The following is an 18,980-nucleotide window of genomic DNA, read 5'->3' as shown; positions in this document are numbered from 1 at the left end:
TCCAATCCGACAGTTTCGCTGATTTGCAAAGACTGCCTTCAAGGAACAACAGCTTAGCAAAGTGACCTTTCTAATCAGCTGGCTTAAATTATACGGCTCTCAAAGTTCAGTGAGCGGCGCCGACTTAATCGATATTTCGAAGCGATCGCATCGTAATAAAATGCGGCAAATTAATTTAGCCCGTAATCTACGCAGTCGAAGAAGTAACGCGATAACGAAACATTTCTGGCTGCATACATTTACATCCTCAAGCAGATGAGAGTTCCTTGTTTTTCACTGAACCAGGTGCTCCCGCGATTATAGTGCAATCAGTGCGTTACTTCTATACGCTGCCCCGAGCATTCGCTTTCCAATTGTTCATTCGGGGACAACGAGGCTCATACTATAAAAGCTGTTTTCAATCGCGTGTATCGCAAACGGAACGAAGTAACACGACAAATATGAGTTACCAGCTCCTGCTCCTCCATCTCTTATTATTGTCGCCTAACTCGCCAATGAGAAAAGAGATAACACACAATATCGAAGAACAGAGACGGCGATAAGTGACCGATCCGTGGCGGTCGAGACCGACCATAGAGGCTAGCGCGACTGCCGGCGACTATTCGCTCCTTCCCGGGATCGGTCCCGGTATAGTGGCTCCTTTGAAGTGTTCCATGTATGCTTACTTGTACGTAGCAACTATATAACCCCAGGGTCCGATCAGAAAGAACTCTGTATCCGCGAAAAGGATCTCTCTAATTGCAGATGGTCTTTTTCTTTGTTAATTGTTTTCCTCGGCTTTTTTTCTCGTTTCTGTTGCCACGTTGCTCCCCAAGACTGCACTCAGCAGGGGAGTCCGTGACGTCGCTCTTTTCTTTTCCACTCGAGACCGTTCCTTATTTGCCCCCTTTTATTTATCGCGATTCGGCGAGACAGCACTAACTTTCTGGTGCGTTTAGTGTTTTTTTTTTCTCAATCTTGATATGAGAGTTGAGCACCTGGCTTGTTTGTTTGTTTGTTTGTTTGTTTGTTTTCGTCTGGGGAGGTCCTTCAACCCATTCGCACTGAATTCCTCGCATTCTTTGTGTCTTATGTATCGCACTGCAACTGTGGTGGTTTGCAAAGCCTTCTCTGCTTCTTTTTTTTTTTTCATTGCATGCAGCACCTCACGATAGCTGTGTGCCGTGTACTTTTTTTTTGCCAGCCTTTGCGTGCATTTCTACGTGCATGAATATGAATCGATTGGACTCCCAGCGTACACTATAATCAGTTTGCTACTTTCTTTGAAATTTGGTTACACTTGGATCCTCTTGCAATGCGGAAGCCATTGGTTTGAGGCTCTGCAACGGCGAAAGACATAGCGTCATGAAAATTTGTACTTGGTGTTCGAACAAAATACATAAGGATGGTAGAAATGAGCGCAAAGCAAAGATGATTACCGGTATAAAAGCCCGTGGTTTGCCATCCTACGCGTTATGAAAGGAAGAGGGGAAAACAAAGCCGAAAGAACACGGAGGTTGGCGACGTCTCAAATCTGGGGCGTTTTGAGTGTTTGAAAGTGCCTTGAAAATGTGCTTGGTTACTTAACTGCAATTACAATACCACTAATCGAGATATCGGAACTTTCGTTTTTTTCATTCACCATATTATGCGAAGGGTGACAACATACTCATCATTTATTGTCTACACTTCCAAAGCGATGCTAAACTGCCCGTCATTGCGATATCTAGAACTGGTAAGCAGCAAACATGATTTTGAAGGCAAAGCAAATATTTTGTACATACTATGATTACATAGAACTAGGCTTTGTTTTCAGGTAATTGATTACAGCCGTTGACTCAAACTGACGGAGGGGCTGAGGAAAAACAGTCATTCCAACACGAATGACGTCACCGGCATCTTTCTCAGCAGTACTCATGCACTTATTATGTCCCCGAAATTCGGCAATGACTTGATGGTTCATAGCTGTGGGAAGGAGAAGGACCATGACATCTAGGAAAAAGTTCAAACATAAGAAAATTTGGAGAGAGTAGGTATATTTTCTCAGAGAATCCTCGATAAAATGGGACTGCTTTGCAGGCGACACTACCACGAGCACAAAAAACAAAAAACAAAAAACAGGAGCGTTGCCAGCACTGCCCGGTAGCGCAATTGGTGTACTGTACAAAAAAAAATCAAATATCACGTGTGCACGCGACGAGAGGACTGGTGTCGCTCGCTCCCTGGCTCGTTTCCTCCTCCCCCGCCAGTCTCTTTGCTTTGCTGACCAACGACAGGTATTGTCCGGTCCGGCAAGCGCTCGGACCGGACAATACCTGTCAGCGGAACGCCGACACAATGACCGTGCCGTGCAAGGCAGCAACAAATGAGCTTTATTGAGTCTATCTTTCTACGCCCATCTTTCTAACGACACTTTTTCTGCGATGTAAATGTAGGGCATGCTAACTAGATGGTCAACACTAGATGGCCAACAATTCTATGCCGAACAATTACGTGGATTATTCTGCGGAAGGACTTGTTCTCAGACTTGCTGGTGCTTGCTGCTCATTTTTGTATACCGATAAGACGCAAATACAAAAACAAGGAGACGCACAATCGCGCCCAACATGAGTGGGAACATGCAGACCATGCTCAGAGTAGTGCGAGCATAGTACAGCGGCGCTGACATTCAGAAATTAGGATGGAAACGCTGTTATCGTTATGGCTATTGGAGAATTATTGTGTCGTGCACCCCAAGCTGCTTACACAAACACGCTCTTGCGTTTCTTTGCACTTCCAGTCTTATCCAAGACCACTGAGGCCCCCAAAGGCTTACGCGTACATAGGCCTCTTTAGGGCTTAGTACTAAATCTCTTTATTTTCGATAACTATTTAAAATTCTGAAGGCGTCAGCTTTCAGGCTTTGGAACCCTTTGACCACGCCCATCGTGTTGCAACGTATATGGAGCGTAACTAAAGCTCAAGCCCCTGTGTTGTTTGTCACAGTGCCTCTGTGTTTGTCTTCGCGCCACACGATGACAATGAGCAAAGCGTCGAATATTAAGACTATCCGGGAAGCTGACACTAGTTATCGCCTACTGCACATGATGAATATGGCGTTCAATGGTGCAAGGGCTAAGACTGGCCAAAGAACACGAAGCGATCGGTCTGTCCCACACAGAAATCAAGCGACGGGAGATGATACGGCAAACAATTAGAAATAGAGTCACCAGCTTTTGAAAGAACCCACTGAAAGCAGAGCGTCCTCACAGAAAAGTTAACACACTGCCAAAATGTACACTCAATACTGTCTCTATTACTAGCTTCATATTACTAGCTTTTATGCATGTGTATACATGCACAAAAACAGTCACCTGGGATGGTCACTTAACATGCTGTCTGCAATGCTTGAAGTCAAATCTGAAAGAAAACAAGAACTACACATTTCATTATTTGCGCAAAGAAGGCTTGCCTATACAGCAACGTCAATGCAGAACGCTTTCAGAATCAGCTGCAAGTACGTAAAACAGACGTTTATGCATGGCTAAGTACATAAAGCTTTAAAAAAAGCACAAGTTTAGGGAAAGGCGGAAGCTTCAAAATATGAAATATTTTTGAACGCGAGGTGTCTCTGTAGTCGATATTTCGACAAGCATACCTGCTTTTCCCAAGGAAAGCTCTGAAATGTCGGCTCCACACTGTAAACACAAATATTGTGAGAAGCCTCGGGGAGTGACGTTCGCACTTGACGACTTCTGTGACCTGAAACAGCAGCAACACACAGTGTTCACGAATTTCGCATGGGCTCTCTCGAGAATTCCGTTATATTCAATTTCGCTATATCGAAGCCTCACTGCGCGCTGGAATTTTTATGCTTTGTTATGCGTACAGATCTTCTCCAGACAAGCAGTTAGGCAGGACGGGACACGCATCTGTCTAAAACTTCTTACACCGATCCCTGGAGAGGCTTCGACGGCGTATTATTCGTTAGCGCGAGCGGCAAGAAGGAAATGATAGGAGAGGAGCGTGTGAAACGAACTTTCCTCTTGTCCCGAATTCCGCACACTTTTTTTGTTTGTCTGGGAAGCAGCGTGATTGAAGGCATGCGGCGCATCGATTGCCTTCCTTTGCGTCCATTTTCCTTTGTTGCTCCGATCGATCCGCGTTAGAAGTTTGTGCAGCAGAAAATGCATTCATTTGCACCTGTCTTACCAAACGCTGCCTATTATCAAGCGCAGTGTTCGTTTGCGAACCTCTCCAAGTTTTTCTGACCATCAGCACTGCTTCTGACATCTAACTGCATAGGTAACGCTTAGGAATAGTCCTGAACACAACGCGATCATATATGATGTTCCTTAACAGAGGCGGTGGCATGATTGCTTGGCAGGTGATCTTTTTTTTTTTCTAGAACGGAAGAGGGGACGATGGGGGTACGTCCCCTTGTGAACCTCGCTGGCGCTATGAATTTTCCTTATGCCACTTCCAGTCATACAAGTGACTTCTGGGTACGTTACTTCCGGCCTTACGTTGGATTAGAGTTTCCTGACTAATTCGCCTTTTGTACTGCATTTCGCTTTGTGCTCATTTTCTTCTAATAACTAGGCAACTTCTATGCTCACCCCCCCCCCCCCTCCGTAAAAAAGAAATCCTGGGCATTTCGCTTTGTGCTCATTTTCTTCTAATAACTAGGCAACTTCTATGCTGCCTCCCCTCCATAAAAAAGAAATCCTGGCTACGTGCCTGCCCCTGTGTGCTAGTATACGTGAGCGTTGTAAATTGTTCAGTACAGCGAGAGTTGCCCATTCTAAGTGTGAAACACTTGCTGTCGTATGATGTCATCGACGCCTGGTGTAACACAGGCACAACCACGAAGATCGTAGTCATCTGAGCACACGCTCGTGCCTAAGTGAAGTCTTCTACCTCTTGTTATTCGAGCACTCTAACGATTATTTTAACGCTCGCATAACCACATCTATTCGACGGAGACCGTGTGCTGTGATTTGGGTGCACATTAAGACACCCCAGGTGGTCGAAATTTCCGGAGCCTTCCACTACGGCGTCTCTCATAATGATCTGGTGGTTTTGGGACATTGTATCACTCGTATCATCATCATCATCATCATCATCAAAACCACACGTAGCACAGCCATCTGTATTATAATGAGCGCACATATTGAGTTTCTGTTTTTTAGGGGTGAAGCTCCTTAAGACGTGGGTCTGTCCATCCTCCATCGTTGTCGTACGTAGCCACCGGGGTGCGACATGGGAGATGGTGGTACTTGGAGTGTTCACTAGATGGACGCACGGACGGACGCACGGACGGACGTACAGAAAGACTACCAGACGGACGGACGGATGGATGGACGCGCGGAGCGGGTATGTGCCACAGGGGATGCGAGATGGCGGTAATTGGAGTGTTCACTAGCTGGGCGCACGGATGGACGTAGACAGACTAGAAGACGGACGGACAGACGGGTGGATGTACGAATGGGTGGACGCACGAACAGACGGATGAACGCATGGATGGACGCATGAATGGTCGTGCGTTCGGGCGGAAGCAAGAACGAACGAACGGATGGACGGAAGCACGGACGGGCTGATGGACGCTTCACCCTACTCATCATCAATGAATTTGTGGTTGTGCGAGGGTTTTTTTTTTTTGTTTGGTTTTGACGGCGCTTTGATGATGATATCGAGTGCGGAACACTTTAGATAAACCACGCATAAACGAAGCAAAAAAAAGAGGAAGCACACGAGAAGTAGAAAGAGAGTAAAAAAAACAGTAGAAAGAACCATAGGAATTGTCAGAAACATAGCGAAAATAGCAAAAAAAAAGCGGGTAAATCCAAAAAATAAAAAACTGTGGGAAAGAAAGAGAAACCCGAAAATAAAGAAAGCAAGCTGCCGAGCCCCACACTTACTTCAGGTGTGGCACCTTTACAGCGAAGCGCCGTTATATTTTCTTAACAGCAACATACTCATCTCCCTTGTGCTGTCCTGTCTTGTATCGCTCGCTGCGATTGCGATGCAAACAACTTCAACACCGCGTGTATATTATATATATTGATAACTCCAAATTAACAATTTATTGGTGTGTTTAAACGGAAGCAACAGACATACCGGAGATTTTGAGTGAATTTATAATTTTAACCTCTCGTCGGCATGAATTATAAAAACAATAATGACGCGTGATGCCACAAACTTTAGAGAAACACCCGAACCACTCATTGACAGGCTTTAAAAACTTCCGCATAGCACCGCGACATTGTCATCGAGTATATGGAGTGGTGGTGTTTCGTTTGCCAACGACTGGATAGTCTTTAAAAAGCGCGCAGCTATAAAAAAAATGTTAGACTGACATATAGACACACACGGAGAAATAAGAATACATTTGGCATTCACAGATCATAGCGATCGAATGTTTTCTCTCGCCAAAATACATCGAATTGTTGGTATGTAGGGCGACAAAAGGATATCGCTTGTTCTAAGCGCAGTGCAAAAAAAAAAAAATACTCCGTCGAGCCGGATTCGAACCAGCGACCTATGGATGTCCGCTTGGCGAAAACCTCTACAGTCCACCGCTCTACCAACTGAGCTATCGAAGGAACGAGGGTGTGTGATCGGCCTGCCCAGCTGGACAGCAGTCGCCCACTGAATGACCCAGTTTAAGAGAAGCCGAGGTGTGGTTCGCGCTGAACTGGTTCGGCTGTCGTGCCAGTAAGAGAGAAGGAATACAATTGTTGATTTTTCGAAACCGTATCGCGACATCGTACATTTCCATACAATATACGTAAAGTTTTCCTACTGCACAGACATGGAGTTCATGAAAAACTTGATATAACGTTTAGTGACGGTCAACCAATTCTGTCACTTGTCAACGTCCTCCTAACGCTAAATGGCGGCTTTTCTTTAGGTCATATTTTAATTTACGATCAGACCTATTTATTACGGCCTCACGGTAGCTCGCTGTCATTACGCAAAATAAAACAAGCAACAAAAAAGCTAGCGTCAGCGGCACAACTGCGCAGTTTACTACCAAGATCAAGCAAGAATTACCCCCGGTATTTCAGCACCCAATTATCTGCATGCTTTCAGGAGGTTAATCCGGGGCCACGTTTAGAGTGGGATACCAAAAAATTTATCACGGGATTTGCGCGTTGCTCTTTTCGTGTGGCGCAGTGTTTTTAATGGCCCGTGCTCGTCCGCCATCTAATGAGAATCAATGTCGTAGCTTGACGTGGTCCTCTTCTGAGCGTCCCTGGAAATGGTGCTTCTGGCAGAAATAAGGACTTACGAAATATTCAGCACTCTCGATGCACGCCTTCTTGCGCTGTATAGCACTGGAATTCAGTATTCATTGCGAAAGACCACCAATATTTTGTCTTGGCTCTTCATATTCCTGTAACATCGTATTTTCGTCTGCCATTTTTTTATTAGTAAGTCTGTGCGCATAAAACTGTGCCGCATTGTCATGGCCATGATGCATCAGGTCTGGTCATCATAGTGCACTGAATGAGAGAGGAGATGTGGGAGAGTTGGTTTGCTTTCATGGTGCATCATGGTGAACACTTTTTCACTTGCGTGTCTCGGGCTGCTCAACTTCACCGGGAGCAATTGCACGGATATATATACGCGCGTGCTATACTGAGCCTCGATAACAAAAGGTAATTCTTTTCTTTGCTTTAATCCACTGCCTATATAAACTCAGTAATTTTACTTAGTGTTCTGGACTGCTGTACTGTGAAACAAGGCTCCCAAGATCTGTCCTACGATAAAGAGCCGATCATTTGATTTCTTCAGGCACACTGGTCAGGCGACATAGCTCGAACTGGAGACAGCGGCCCTAGAGAGGAGCACGAGCCTTCTTGCAGTACTTGAAGGCTACAGCCTTGAGTTACCACCTATGGAACCGGGAAGTGTTCGCTTGTGTTTTGTGAAATGTCTCTCTTTCTATCACTCTTTTACTCCCTTCCCCCATGTGTAGGTTAGCAAACTGAATGTAGCTTAGTTAACCTCTGTATTTAGGCACCGGTAATGAGACATTAAGCATATGGCTCTTCCTGAGAGAGAAGAACATTAACAGTGATGACATCGTCACCTGGTCCTATCTTTGAGGTCTGTGATGTGCAGGAAGCTCCCTACGCCAACGAGACCGGAAGCAGTGCAAACTACGATAGGTGCGCAAAGCTTCAGGGGGCGTGGTAATCATTGCAATTGAATGAGAAAGAAAAAATGACAGCATATCCAAGGAGTGAATGATGGAGAGTGGGGCGGAGCATCCGTCCGTTCATTCGTTCTTGCTTCCGCCCGTCCATGCGCGCGTCTGTTTGTGCGTCCGCGCGTCCATCCGCCCGTCCATGCGCGCGTCTGTTTGTGCGTCCGCACATCCATCCATGCGTCCATCCCTGCGTTCGCCCATGCATCCGCCCCTCGTCCGTCCATGCGTCCATCCGTCCGTGCAGCCATCAGTGCGTCCGTCCATGCATCTGTCAGTGTGCCCGTTTGTCCATCTAGTCAGCACTCCAAGTACAATCATCTCGCATCTTTTCGTCATATATTTCGCATATAAGAGCACCGCCATCCGCCGGACATTCCAAGGACTAAACGAGAGGTGGCACACGCACACTTTCTTACGGCTTGCGCTTTGTGTCTACTTCCCACCTTTAACCACCTCAAGTTCATGGTATATACTAGTTCACTATATTCATGACACTGCGGCCCAACGCCCGCTAAACCTTTCTAAAAACAAGGATGGTACGCCCAGCGAGTATAACGTAGCAACCCTTTCTTGTCATTCATTTGATATGTGGGGTTTAACGTCCCAAAACCACCATATGATTATGAGAGACGCCGTAGTGGAGGGTTGCGGAAATTTTGACCACCTGGGGTTCCTTAACGTGCACCAAAATCTGAGCACACGGGCTTACAACATTTCCGCCTCCATCGGAAATTCAGCCGCCGCAGCTGGGATTCGATCCCGGAACCTGCGGGTCGGTATACCTTAGCCACTAGACCACCGCGGAAGCAAACGAGAAGTAGAAAGAGATAGAAAAAGAAGCAGTAGAAAGAAAAATAGAAATTGTAAGAAACATAGAGATAAAGGAGAACAAAGTGGGTAAATACAAAAGAAAAAAAACCGTGCAAAGAAAGAGAAACTCGATGATAAACAAAGCAAGCTGCCTAGCCCCACACTCAATCCAGGTGGGCTGCCTTTAGAGCGAAGTGCCGTTATATTTTCTTAACAGCAAGATATTCATCTTCATTGTGCCGTCCTGTCTTTTATCGCTCGCTGCAATTGCGATGCAAACAACTTCAACACCATGCGTATAATGTATGCATTATTAACTACGAATGAACAATTTATTTGGTTTTGAAACGAAAGCAACACACGTACTTAAGCTTTTGATTGAAGTTATAATACTAACCTTTCGTCGCGATGAATACAAAAAAAAACAATAATGAACCATGGTGCCACAAACTTTAGAGAAACACCCGAACCACTCTTTAACAGGCTTTAAAAAAAACTTCCACGTAGCACCGCGACATCACCATCGAGTAGATTCAGTGGCGGTGTTTCGTTTGCCATCGACTTAATAGTCTTGAAAAAGCGCGCAGCTACAAAATATGCCAGACTGACATATAGACACTAACGAAGAAATAAGAATACATATGGCATTCGCATATCATAGTCATCGAATGTTTTCTTTCGCCAAAATATACTGAATTGTTGGTATGTAGGGTGACAAAAGGATATCGTTTGTTCTAAACGCAGTGCAAAAAAAAAGCAAAAAAATACTCCGTCGAGCCGGATTCGAACCAGCGACCTATGAATGTCCGCTTGGCGAAAACCTCTACAGTCCACCGCTCTACCAACTGAGCTATCGACGGAACAAGGGTGCATGATCGGCCAGTCCAGCTGGACAGCGGTCGCCCGCTGCGTGACCCAGTTTAAGAGAAGCCGAGGTGTGGTTCGCGCTGAACCAGTTCGGCTGCCATGCCAGGAAGAGAGGAAGAATACAATAATTGTTGATTCTTCGAAACCGTATCGCGACATCGTACATTTCCATACAATATACGTAAACTTATCACACTGCACAGACATGGAGTTCATGAAAAACTTGATATAACGTGGTCAACTAATTCTGTCACTTGTCAACGTCCTCCTAACGTGCTAAATGCCGGCTCTTTTTAGGTCATGTTTTAATTTACGATCAGACCTTTTCATTGCGGCCTCACGGTAGCTCGCTGTCATTACGCAAAATAAAACAAGCAAGAAAGAAAGTTTGCGTCAGTGGCACAACTGCGCTGTTTACTACCAAGATCAAGCAAGAATTACTCCGGCATTTCAGCACCCAATTATCCGCATACTTTCGGGAGGTTAATCCGGGGCCATATTTAGAGTGGGATACCAGGAAGTTTATCGCGGGATTTGCGCGTTGCTCTTTTCGTGTGGTGCAGTGTTTTTAATGGCCCGTGCTCATCCGCCATCTAATGAGAAATAATGTCATAGCTTGACGTGGTCCTCTTTTGAGCGTCCCTGGAAATGGTGCTTCTGGCGGAAATAATGACTTACGAAATATTCAGCACTCTCGATGCACGCCTTCTTGCGCAGTATAGCACTGGAATTCAGTATTCATTGCGAAAAACCACCAATATTTTGTCTTGGCTCTTCATGTTCCTGTAACATCGTATTTTCGTCTGCCATTTTTTTTATTAGTAAGTCTGTGCGCATAAAACTGTGCAGCATTGTCATGGCCATGATGCATGAGGTCTGGTCACCACAGTGCAGTGAATGAGATAGGAGATGTGGGAGAGTTGGTTTGCTTTCATGGTGCATCGTGGTGAACACTTTTTCACTTACGTGTCTCGGGCTGCTCAACTTCACCGGGAGCAATTGCGCGGATATATGCGCGTGCTATATTGAGCCTCGGTACAAAAGGTAATTCTTTTCTTTGCTTTAATCCACTGCCTACATAAACTCAGTAATTTTACTTAGCGTTCTGGACTGATGGACTGTGAAACAAGGCTCCCAAGATCTGTCCTACGATAAAGAGCCGATAATTTCGTTTCTTCAGGCGCACTGGTCAGGCGACATAGCTCAAACTGGGGACAGCGGCCCTAGAGAGCAGCATGAGCCCTCTTGCAGTACTTGAAGGCTACAGCCTTGAGCTACCACTTATGAAACCGTGAAGTGTTCGCTTGTGTTTTGTGAAATGTCTTTCTCTCACTCTTTTACTCCCTTATTTCCTTCACCCATGTGTAGGTTAGCAAACTGAATGTAGCTTAGTTAACCTCTACTTTTCCTATATTCTTTCTCTCTCTCTTTGTCTTACTCATATTGAACGGAAGCAACGTTCTGTGTGTAGCAATTGATTTAATTTATTAAAACGCATGCATAGTTTGTTAATTCAATAAACAATATATTGGGCCAGTTGGTAAGGATCCATCTTGCTATGAAGCGCAGCCACTCTTACAAAGAACACACAACACAAGCGCTTAAGTTTGAAAAATAAATGCGCAACATTTGTCGTCACCTGTACCCGTCCTGGCATTCCTATCACTACATGCCGGTCGCTGTGCTGCTTCACTGTACGCTATTAGGGACCCACGCATTAGAGTGAATGCGGCCCATTCTAAAGATCGCTATATACCACGTTTCACACAAAGCGGCACGCCCTAGTTCCGCATAATGAAAATGAGTGTCCGGCCACCGAGCGAAGCAGTGCTAAGTTTTTTCTTTTTTTTTTCTTTTTTTCGGTAGGTTCGCAATTCTGACGCAGTGCTGGAATGACGCTGTTACCATTATTGCGAGGTCTGGGGAGTCATGGAATCCTTGCTATTTACGAAAACGACAAATGAATAGAATAGTGATGGAGACGCATCACTGCAGCCCGTTTGTGTTAGGCTCGATGCACAATCGCTGTTGCTGGCAAAAAAAAATAATAAGGAACTATTGCAAGTCGCATAGTCTGTAAGTAAACCTCCCTCTTGATTGCTTACTTTACAACGACAGTTCGCTTCTGACCACGTGGCTCCAGTTCACGCTTCAAAAATATGAAGCAGTAAAATCACTTTCTTTAAAAACAAGGTTAATCCCGAGAAGAATTGAAAAAAATGGAGCAGCCATTGCCCTCTGTGAAGGTGGATGACTTGCGAAGCTTTCTAGCAGACGACCTGGGCGTGAGAAATTTCGAACCACTGGCGATGTCAGGCACCCTGTAACTGTGTCCCAAATATCAGTCCCCTAAAGCCTCCCCCCTTCCAAACCTCCCTTTTTTTTGTTCAGTCTATGCGCCTTTTAACATTTTCTATTTTCACAGCATGCGTCTTTTTTTTTTTCCTTTTCCGCCACACGTGTCGCTCGTCAAGTTTCGTGCATGCTTGTTCGTGCAGCACGAGGGTTTCTGCTGACACACTGCTAATAATACACGACAACCTGGACACGCAGGGCTTTGCTGTAAAACTGGTTTGTGTTGTGAAACTGGTCTACGTTGCGCAGGTGGCTTCGTATGAGACATCTTGAGCAGTCGCTTTCGCATAGCATTATCTAACATTGGGCCTCTCCGTGGGCCTACAGCAAGAATTCATATGATGCTGTGGCAGAAACAAAAAAAAAAGCAAACCAAGAGAAAGAAAATATCAAAAAAAAGGCAATTTTCGCATGAGCTTCTGTTACCTGAAATGCGTGTTTTCTTTTTCCCCTTTGAAATGAAAACTGTGATAACGTGCTTCTCGTATTAGGCTGACCACATCTGTGGGTATCTGGGGCAAGTTATATGAGGCATTTCTGCATTCTAGTCAACTTTAATACACACTCATCATCGTTAAGTATGCGTCAGCTTGCTGTTAATTTTAATGGGGTGGCACTGGTAATGAGACATTAATTAAGCATATGGCTCTTCCTGAGAGAGAAGAACATTAACAGTGATGACATCGTCGCCTGGTCCTATCTTTGAGGCCTGTGATGTGCAGGAAGCTCCCTACGCCAACGAGACCGGAAGCAGTGCAAACTACGATAGGTGTGCAAAGCTTCAGGGGGCGTGGTAATCATTACAATCGAATGAGAAGGAAGAAATGGCAGCATATCCACGGTGGGAATGATGGAGAGTGGAGCGAAGCATCCGTCCGTTCATTTGTTCTTGCTTCCGTCCGTCCATGCGTCGGCCTGTGTGACCGTCCGCGCGTCCATCCGCCCGTCTGTGCGTTCGTCTGTTCGTGCGTCCGCACATCAATCCATGCGTCCATCCCTGCGTTCGTCCATGCATCCACCCCTTCGTCCGTTCATGCGTCCATCCGTCCGTGCAGCCATCCGTGCGTCCGTCCATGCATCTGTCAGTGTGTCCGTTTGTCCATCTAGTCAGCACTCCAAGTACCACCATCTCGCATCTTTTCGTCATATATTCCGCATATAAGAGCACCGCCATCCAGCGGACATTCCAAGGACTAAACGAGAGGTGGCACACGCACACTTTCTTACGGCTTGCGCTTCTTGTCTACTTCCCACCTTTAACCACCTCAAGTTCATAGTATATACTAGTTCACTGTATTCATGACACTGCGGCCCAACGCTCGTTATACCTTTCTGAAAACAAGGAGGTTACGCCCAGCGAGTATAACGTAGCAACCCTTTCTTGTCATTGATTTGATATGTGAGGTTCAACGTCCCAAAACCACCACATGATTATGAGAGACGCCATAGTGCAGGGTTCCGGAAATTTTGACCACCTGGGGTTCCTTAACGTGCACCAAAATCTGAGCACACGGGCCTACAACATTTCCGCCTCCATCGGAAATTCAGCCGCCGCAGCTGGGATTCGATCCCGGAACCTGCGGGTCGGTATACCTTAGCCACTAGACCACCGCGGAAGCAAACGAGAAGTAGAAAGAGATAGAAAAAGAAGCAGTAGAAAGAAAAATAGAAATTGTAAGAAACATAGAGATAAAGGAGAACAAAGTGGGTAAATACAAAAGAAAAAAAACCGTGCAAAGAAAGAGAAACTCGAAGATAAACAAAGCAAGCTGCCCAGCCCCACACTCAATCCAGGTGGGCTGCCTTTAGAGCGAAGCGCCGTTATATTTTCTTAACAGCAAGATATTCATCTTCATTGTGTCGTCCTGTATTTTATCACTCGCTGCAATTCCGATGCAAACAACTTCAACACCATGCGTATAATGTATGTATTATTACTTACGAATGAACAACTTATTGGGTTTTGAAACGGAAGCAACAGACGTACTTAAGCTTTTGATTTAAGTTATAATATTAACCTTTCGTCGCGACGAATACAAAAAAAAACAATAATGACCCGTGGTGGCACAAACTTTAGAGAAACACCCGAACCACTCTTTAACAGGCTTGAGAAAACTTCCGTGTAGCACCACGACATCACCATCGAGTAGATTCAGTGGCGGTGTTTCGTTTGCCATCGACTGGATAGTCTTGAAAAAGCGCGGAGCTACAAAATATGCCAGACTGACATATAGACACCAACGAAGAAATGAGAATACATATGGCATTTGCAGATAATAGCGAGCGAATGTTTTCTTTCGCCAAAATATATTGAATTGTTTGTGTGTAGGGTGACAAAAGGATATCGCTTGTTCTAAACGCAGTGCAAAAAAGACAAAAAAAATCCGTCGAGCCGGATTCGAACCAGTGACCTATGGATGCCCGCTTGGCGAAAACCTCTACAGTCCACCGCTCTACCAACTGAGCTATCGACGGAACGAGGTTGTGCGATCAGCCAGCCCAGCTGGACAGCGGTCGCCCGCTGCATGACCCAGTTTAAGAGAAGCCGAGGTGTGGTTCGCGCTGAACCAGTTCGGCTGCCGTGCCAGGAAGGGAGGAGGAATACAATTGTTGATTCTTCGAAACGGTATCGGGGCATCGTACATTTCCATGCAATATACGTAAATTTTCACACTGCACAAACATGGAGTTCACGAAAAACTTGATATAACGTTTTGTGATGGTCAACCAATTCTGTCACTTGTCAACGTCCTCCTAACGTGCTAAATGCCGGCTTTTTTTTTAGGTCATGTTTTAATTTACGATCAGACCTATTCATTAAGGCCTCGTGGAAGCTCGCTTTCGTTACCCAAATAAAACAAGCAACAAAAAAGAAATAGAGTCAGCGGCACAACTGCGCAGTTTACTGCCAAGATTAAGCAAGAATTACCCCGGTATTTCAGCACCCAATTATCCGCATACTTTCGGGAGGTTAATCCGGGGCCATATTTAGAGTGGGATATCAGGAAACTTATCACGGGATTTGCGCGTAGCTCTTTTTGTGTGGCGCAGTGTTTTTAATGGCCCGTGCTCGTCCGCCATCTAATGGGAATTAATGTCGTGGCTTGACGCGGTCCTCTTCTGAGCGTCCCTGGAAATGGTGCTTCTGGCGGAAATAATGACTTACGAAATATTTAGCACTCTGGATGCACGCCTTCTTGCCTGTATAGCACTGGAATTCATTATTCCTTAACTTGCGAAAAATCACCAATATTTCGTCTTGGCTCTTCATGTTCCTGTAACATCGTATTTTCGTCTGCCTTTTTTTTTCATTAATACGTCTGTGCGCATAAAACTGTGCAGCATTGTCAAGACCATGATGCATAAGGTCCGGTCGCCACAGTGCAGTGAATGGGATAGGAGATGTGGGAGAGTTGGTTTGCTTTCATGGTGCATCATGGTGAACACTTTTTCACTTGCGTGTCTCGGGCTGCTCAACTTCACCGGGAGCAGTTGCACGGATATATATATATATGCGCGTGATATACTGCGCCTTGGTAACAAGCGGAAATTCTTTTTTTTTTGCTTTAATCCGCTGCCTATATAAACTCAGTAGTATTACTTAGCGTTCTGGACTGCTGTACTGTGAAACAAGGCTCCCAAGATCTGTCCTACGATAAAGAGCCGATCATTTAGTTTCTTCAGGCGCACTGGTAAGGCGACATAGCTTAAACTGGGGACAGCGGCCCTAGCGAGGAGCACGAGCCTTCTTGCAGTACTTGAAGGCTACAGCCTTGAGCTACCACCTATGGAACCGTGAAGTGTTCGCTTGTGTTTTGTGAAATGTCTCTCTTTCTCTCACTTTTTTACTCCCTTCCCCCATTTGTAGGTTAGCAAACTGAATGTAGCTTAGTTAACCTCTGTAGTTAGGCACCGTTATTGAGACATTAAGCATATGGCTCTTCCTGAGAGAGAAGAACATTAACAGTGATGACATCGTCGCCTGGTCCTATCTTTGAGGCGTGTGATGTGCAGGAAGCTCCCTACGCCAACGAGACCGGAAGCAGTGCAAACTACGATAGGTGTGCAAAGCTTCAGGGGGCGTGGTAATCATTGCAATTGGATGAGAAGGAAAAAATGGCATCATATCCACGGGGGGAATGATGGAGAGTGGGGCGAAGCATCCGTTTGTTTATTCCTTATTGCATCCGTCTGTCCATGCGTCCGTCAGTGTGACCGTGCGCGCGTCCATCCGCCCGTCCGTGCGTGCGTGCGTCTGTTCGTGCGTCCGCACATCCATCCATGCGTCCATCCCTGCGTTCGTCCATGCATCCGCCTCTCGTCCGTCCACGCGTCCATCCGTCCGTGCAGCCATCCGTGCGTCCGTCCATGCATCTGTCAGTGTGTCCATCTAGTCAGCACTCCAAGTAACACCATTTCGCATCTTTTCGTCATATATTCCGCATACAAAAGCACCGCCATCCAGCGGACATTCCAAGGACTAAACGAGAAGTGGCACACGCACACTTTCTTACGGCTTGCGCTTCGTGTCTACTTCCCACCTTTAACCGCCTCAAGTTCACGGTATATACTAGTTCACAATGTTCGTGGCACTGCAGCTCAACGCTCGCTAAACTTTCTAAAAACAAAGAGGTTACGCTCAGCGAGTATAACGTAGCAACCCTTTCTTGTCATTGATTTGATATGTGGGGTTTAATGTCCCAAAACCACCATATGATTACGAGAGACGCCGTAGTGGAGGGCTCCGGGAATTTCGACCACCTGGGGTTCTTTAACGTGCACCCAAATCTGAGCACACGGGCCTACAACCTTTCCGCCTTGTCAGATAGTGCTCTGTACATGCCAATGGCTGCTAATGGAGAATGAGAGACAGGAGAATTCGGCTTTTAGTTGACGCGTACGCTGCGAATTTTTTATTGTTCTACAACGCACAGGATAAATCTCCCACCGGCACCACCTTGCTGGTCAAAGAAGACATGTTACGTACTACGACGAGGGACGCACGGGTGCCGCTTTAAGGAGCGTCGCCTCTAAAGATGCGCCTACCGCCCCGAAGGTAATAGTGAGTAAAGGTGAATGCATTGCGTAGCGTCCATAACGGCGCTTCATAGTGAGAATCCAGTGTCAGAAAAACAATGTTTTTTTTTTTTTTCTGGGACGGTAGTCTTGCTTGGGGACCTTCGACGGAAAACTTTTTGCCTGTCTGTTTGTCTGTACAGGTGTCTGTTTGGGTTCCCTAACGATACCTCAAACGGCATGAAACGGCCAACCCCATCCGCAGCACCCACCAATATTGCTCAAGGTTTAGCGTTCATAGTTGTGCGATTGTCAATTAAAAAAGCAAATATTTCGCATATCTGAGGTGCCACAACAACATGTCTATGTTTTGTATGTCTGCCTTTATACTAGAAGAGGCACCTACAAGTAACTCTAAGGACTGTAGCGTTTAACGCGCTGCGCTGACAGTGCAATGCGGTGCTCAAGAAGGTGTTTCCAACGCTTTGCTACAACGGCATGGTAGTGGCACCTGCCCGTCGCTTTGCAATCTACATCTTATCACCTCCGTGACCGGCGCGCATCTTTCTCCGCGGTCGCGCACGCCTTTGTTTTCGAAAATAACTGCCAGATGGCGCTCGTGTATAATGTACCTAGATTCGCTTGTTCGCCTCCATTACACGCTCGAGGCACTCTAACGCAGCGCCTTCAGAATATCATTCACCGACTTTCTTGCGCAGAACATAAATGTTTTGTTCACTCTCTCCAGACGCAAGACTATCGTCTTTCGACGACATTTACAGTGTAACATGTAGGTTCGAGCCAATTTTTTTTCTTACATCGTGCAGCCAATAGCACCATTCGCCGCACGTGGCGTTTTTTTTTTTTTGTAAGAAACGCAGTATGCCTTTTCAGCTCTAGTAGCTAGCGTGCGCGGTTAAAAAAAATTCACAGATCCCACGTACTCTGGCGATCGATGATATCCGAAGCACGAATGAGGAAGGTTGATATCCCACTTTAAAATCAGCGCAACGTTACGAGGTGGACGTAAATTATGCCGTACATGACTTCCATGCCATGATCATCAATCATGTTTGGATGTGTCATTTACCTTCGTCATAGATTAACGTCACGTGATACCCAATTTAGTATCACGTGAAGTGATGTGTGGAGCTTGCGAAAGGGCCGTGGGCACGCTATGAGCGTAGCAAGTGTTCATGTTTTACATCACACACATATCATTATTATCCTTTTTGGACGTGTCACTTGCCTTCAACGCCTATTCATGTCATGCGATATGAAATTTGGTATATGTGGCGTTAGCGAAACGGCCGCGAGCGTGCTGTGAGCGTAGCATGTAGTCATGTTTCACATGACACGCATATCAAGATTATCATGTTTAAACGTGCCATTTACCTTCGTCATTCGTTCACACACGTAATACCGAATTTCGTATATACGCGGAGCTAGCAAAACAGCCGTAAGCACGCTATGAGCGTAGATGTCCTGTTTTACATGACACGCATGAGATTATTATCGTGTTTGGACGTGTCATTTACCTTCGTCGTCTATCCACGTCATCTGATACCGAATTTGGTATATGTGAAGCTAGTGAAACCACCGCGAGTGCACTATGAGCGTACTGTGTAGTCATGACTAGTCATAACAAGAAAATCATCACATGCATGTCATGATTTGTCCTTTTGGGACTGTCACTTATGTTCGCCATGCAGTCATGTCATACCATACCATTTTTTAAAAACGTCATGTGAACGAA

The 18,980-nt window shown here is 45.7% G+C and overlaps 3 non-coding genes across 3 annotated transcripts; all 3 read right to left on the bottom strand.

Annotated features, from left to right (window-relative positions):
• Positions 1-6,471: 6,471 nt before the first annotated feature.
• On the bottom strand, positions 6,472-6,563 carry TRNAY-GUA (transfer RNA tyrosine (anticodon GUA)). Its single transcript is given in 2 exon segments — positions 6,472-6,507; positions 6,527-6,563. It is a non-coding gene; the product is annotated as a tRNA-Tyr (tRNA).
• Positions 6,564-9,754: 3,191 nt separating this feature from the next.
• TRNAY-GUA (transfer RNA tyrosine (anticodon GUA)) lies at positions 9,755-9,846 on the bottom strand. The gene is given in 2 exon segments: positions 9,755-9,790; positions 9,810-9,846. It is a non-coding gene; the product is annotated as a tRNA-Tyr (tRNA).
• A 4,745-nt stretch (positions 9,847-14,591) lies between these two features.
• Positions 14,592-14,683, bottom strand: TRNAY-GUA (transfer RNA tyrosine (anticodon GUA)). The gene is given in 2 exon segments: positions 14,592-14,627; positions 14,647-14,683. It is a non-coding gene; the product is annotated as a tRNA-Tyr (tRNA).
• Between the last annotated feature and the right edge of the window lie 4,297 nt (positions 14,684-18,980).

The sequence above is a fragment of the Rhipicephalus microplus genome, chromosome 10 (genome assembly GCF_043290135.1).
Source record: "Rhipicephalus microplus isolate Deutch F79 chromosome 10, USDA_Rmic, whole genome shotgun sequence".
Classification (NCBI taxonomy): Eukaryota; Metazoa; Arthropoda; class Arachnida; order Ixodida; family Ixodidae; genus Rhipicephalus; species Rhipicephalus microplus.
Note: the sequence above shows the minus strand (reverse complement) of the source record. Positions and strands in the feature narration are given on the sequence as shown.